Source organism: Capricornis sumatraensis, chromosome 2, assembly GCF_032405125.1.
Source record: "Capricornis sumatraensis isolate serow.1 chromosome 2, serow.2, whole genome shotgun sequence".
Classification (NCBI taxonomy): Eukaryota; Metazoa; Chordata; class Mammalia; order Artiodactyla; family Bovidae; genus Capricornis; species Capricornis sumatraensis.
Window position 1 is genome coordinate 22625913 of NC_091070.1, and position 4717 is coordinate 22630629.

At 33.6% G+C, this 4717-nt stretch overlaps 1 non-coding gene across 1 annotated transcript; it reads right to left on the bottom strand.

Moving 5' to 3' along the window:
- Nucleotides 1–3745: 3745 nt before the first annotated feature.
- TRNAC-ACA (transfer RNA cysteine (anticodon ACA)) lies at nt 3746–3817 on the bottom strand. Its single transcript has one exon. It is a non-coding gene; the product is annotated as a tRNA-Cys (tRNA).
- Nucleotides 3818–4717: the final 900 nt, after the last annotated feature.

Here is a 4717-nt window from a genome sequence, read left to right on the forward strand (position 1 = left end):
TCTTGTATAAACCACAGCTCTTCCTTAGGCTGTATCCCTCTTTTCCCATTTTGTTGCCGCCATCAACAACCTCCTCTTTACCCATTTATTGCACACTGAAGCACCCAACTCACCCTCCTCCCTTTCACCCCTATTTCTGTCATCATTCTTCATGACTTTACATCCCGAGTTCCCTGGCCTCCTCACTTCCAGTGATCTGTTCTTCTACATTCCTCAGGTATGTTAAGATGGCTATAGCCTAGGTATTGGAGAAGGAAATGGCAACCCACTCCAGTATGCTTGCCTAGAGAATCCTATGGACAGAGGAGCCTGGTGGGCTGCTGTCTGTAGGGTCGCACAGAGTCGGGCATGACTGAAGCGACTTAGCAGCAGCAGCAGCCTAGGTATTGTCATCACAACTTTTCAAGTCTAGATTTCATTAGTCATGTGATCCAACCACCCGCTTCATCTTTCCAGTTAACTTTCTCTAATATTTCTCCTCCAATCAATTAAGCACACCTGATTATTTATTATTTTTGTGTTGTTTTGCTCTGTTTTGTTCTACTTGTCACCTTCTCTCATGTCTTTGTATTTCTCTTTACTCATCATCAGTGTTATGGCCCATGATTATAAACACTGCCTACAAAGACTACAAACATCCTCTACTTCTTTGCCCCTCTTTCCTCAAGTCAAACTTGCCTACCACAACCTCAATTTGGGTAAATCCAACTACTGGAGAAAATAATATACTGAATTGATTGATCAAACTTTAAATAGATGACTGCTGCACTTCTCAAATGAGCACTCAATATGACCCAGAAATCCTACATTGTTTTCCTAGTAAGTTCATTCCTTTTTTTTTTTCTTTCAGGATCACACTTTATATCTCTTCTCCCCCTCAAACCTCCAGTGATCACCTACATTTAGCTGATGATCTCAACTCCTGTCTCAGTGAGAAATAGAGATAATCAGAAATTCTCCTATCTCCCCATAATGATATCGCCAAGTATATGGTGTAGTACGTCTTCCCTCTCATTACAACAGAAGTGCCCTTCTTCTTATTTAAAGCCAAACCTCTCTACTTGTGTTTGAAAGCCCATCTTCTCTAGATATCTCAAGGACTTTGTTTCTGAGGTCGTTCTCCCTCTTTTCTGCATAATCAGCTTCTTCCATTCTACTCAGTCCTTCTATCCACATCAGCAACAAAGTGCCCATGTATCTCTCATCTTCAAAAATCTTCCCTTCTGATTCAACTTTCTACTCTGGCTACTATCCTATTTCTCTGTCTCCCTTTTAATTAGTATTACCTAGTATGTATGAAATAATACTGACTTCTCAGACTCTACTTTTGGAGAAGTTTTACGTTCATGGCAAAATTGATCAGAAGGTTCTGAGATATTCCTCTGCCTTCCACACACGCATAGCCTCCTGCATCATCAACATCCCCCACCAGAGTAGTAGCTTGGTTAAACTGATGAACCCACATTGACACATCATTGTCACTCAAAGCCCATCGTTTGCTTTGGTATGGTTTGGGTTTAGACAAATGTGTAATGACATGTACTCATCACAGTATCATATAGAATAGTTTCACTGCCCTTAAGATCCTCTGTGCACTGACTGTTCATCTCTCTCTCCTTGCTGGCCTCTGGCAAATTCCATATTGATGTTGTATTCAGCAAACTTGCTGAATTCTTATTTTTTAAAATAATTTTCCTATAAATTATTACAGGATTTTCCATGTAAACAATCTTATCTTTAAAGGAAGATAGATTTGACTCTTCCAATTTTTATGTCTCATATTCTCTCTCTTTCTATTGCACTGGTAGATCTTCCAGAATGATATTGATTAATGAGGGTGGTAGTAGGGGTATCATTATTTTTCTTTCTGATTTTAATGAGAACATAGTTTAGGTTTTACCACTAAGTGTGATTCTAAAAGGTATTTGTTATATGTTCTTTATCAAGTAAAGGACACTTCCTCTTATTCTTAGTTTACTGAGTTTTTATAACAAAGGAATTTTGGATTCTATCCAATGACTTTCCTGCATCTAAAAAAGATCATAAACCTTTTCTATTAATATCTTAATTTATTACAGTGATGGTATTATATTAGCAGCCTCTGAAGTTGGGTAGCCCTTCTATTTTTAAGATAAATTTCAATAGAAGATTTTAAAAATACACACATATACACCATCATCATCTCTGATATTTTATTTAGGAAATTTTCACCTAATTTATAATAGACTAATCTATAATTGTACACTCTTAGACTTCATATCAAGTTTATACTAGCCTCATAAATTGGATGATTTCCCCTCTTTTCCTACACTCTAAGATTGTTTGTATTACATAGAGGTTTAGCTGTTTCTTGATAGATTGGTAAAACATTCCAGCAAAACTACCTAGGCCCAATGTCATCTGAGTGGCAAATTTTGAATAGTAATCAGTTCTTTCATGGAATACTGACTAATTTGGATTTTCCAATTAAATATCATTAATTCAAGTTTGAAAATTTATTTTTCTAAAAAGTATTGATTTCATCCATTGGCATTAAGTTGCTAATAGAGCTGTTCATAAAATTGCTCATCTTCCTTTATGACAATATTTTTCATCCCAACTACATATGTAGTTATAAGCCACAGTCTCTTTTTAATTCTTAATATTACTTATTATGTTTTTTCTTAGTTTCTTGAGCTGTGGTATCAAGTTATATCTGTGTTACTAGTAATTTCAAATAATCAACTTGTTGATTCCATTTTTTTTTTGTTTGCATCTCTTTTTCCCACTAATTTCTGAATTGTATTATTTTGTTCTCTGCTTTTTTTGGATTTGATCTGTTGGTTTCCTTGCTTCTAGATTTAAACATTTAGCTCCTTCATATTCACTCCATTTTTTATTAATGAACTTTAAGATTTTAAATTTCTCTCTTAAGTATTGCTCTAGCTACGTCCTTAAGCTTTGATATATAACTACATTGTTTCTATTTTAACAAATGAGTTACTCAGGAGATTGGTTTCCAAACATATTCTAAACTATTTTTTATTGATTTTTAAAATTTGTTATCAATTCTTAAAAATTTGTTGAGACTTTTTGTGGCCTGTGATGTCAATTTATGTAAATGTTGAATGTTTTCTTAAAAAAGAATATGTATCCTTTATTGTTGAATTTTGAATAAAGTATCAGTTTGTAGTTATATCTTTTAAGTTTTTAATAAGCATCTTCATAAAAACGAGTTTAAATTTCCTACAATAATTGTACATTTGTAATTACAAATTCATAATAATTTGTAATTGTCTCAGTTTTTATTTTACATATTTTGAGGTTTTGAGATTATGCTTTTAGAGGCATATAGCTTCATGAAAGTTATGTCTTCTTGATGTAGCGTTCCTTCTGTCATTATGAGTTCCTCTTTATCTCTTTTAATATAATATGTATTGACCTATATTCTATTTGTCTGTTATTGATACTCTGATCCTCCCCCTTTCTTCTGGTTAGTAATTCCTAGTATATCATTTGCCATCTCTTTATTTCTAAGTTTCTGTGTGGTTTGGCCTAGGTGTGTCTTTTGAAAATAGGTCATAGCTGGATACTTTAAAAATTCTTATCTGATAATTTCTAATTTTTAGTGAAAGTGAAGTGAAGGTACTTAGTCGTGTCCGACTCTTTGCGACCCTATGGACTGTAAGCTACCAGGCTCCTCCGTCCATGGGATTTTCCAGGCAAGAATATTGGAGTGGGTTGCTGTTTCCTTCTCCAGGGGATCTTTCCAACCCAGGGATCGAACCTGGGTCTCCTGCATTGTAGGCAGACGCTTTACCGTCTGAGCTACCAGGAAAGCCCAGGTACATTTAATCCACTTATACTTATTGTGGTTAATATTATATTCAACTTATTTCTTCCATTTTATTTATTCTAATTGTCTTCCTTTGTTTCTTCTTTTTTGCCTTTTCTTAAATTTATAAGTTGTTCTGTATCCCATCTTTTCCTCTTTGGTTTTGGAAGCTATAGACTGAAGTTCTATGACCCTAAAGTTTCATCTGAGCCACCAGGGAAGCACCTTTACCATCTACATTTAACTGTAAATGTTTCAAAGTATAAAGATTTTCAGTATTTTATCCTTCTCTTGAATAGGCAAGAGTCTTAGCACATTTTAACTAATGAACACTCCCTCTCCCATCATATTATCTTGATTAATATTTTGTTTAACCATTAAAAAAATTATTTCTGTGCTCACTAAGGATTCTTGATTTATAATGCTAAAGATTCAGTTTTGTGTTGTAATACATCCTTTAATGGAACTTTTAATGATTCAAAGCTGATAAACTCAATTGTTTTTAATGTTTAAAAATTCCTTTATTTTTAAACTCACTTTAAAATGATAGTTTAACTAGGTATAAAACTCTAGATTAACAATTTTCCCCCTCAGATCTTTGAAGATATCACCCCCTTGTCTTCTAGAATCTATTGTTATTGAGGAGTCTACCATCAATGCAATTTTCATTCTTTTATAAGTAACTTCTTTTTCTTCAAGTACCTTTCAATATTGCCTTTTTAGCCTTGAAATTCTACAGTTTTACTGCAAAATCTAGAGATATGGATTTATTTTTATTTATCCTGCTCAATATTCAAAATGCATTTTTCCAATTAATGTTTTCAAATGTTGTTTCTTTACCATCCCAAGTTTCTTCCAGAACATTTATTAATATTAGACATAAATTGGAACTTCTCAATCTAT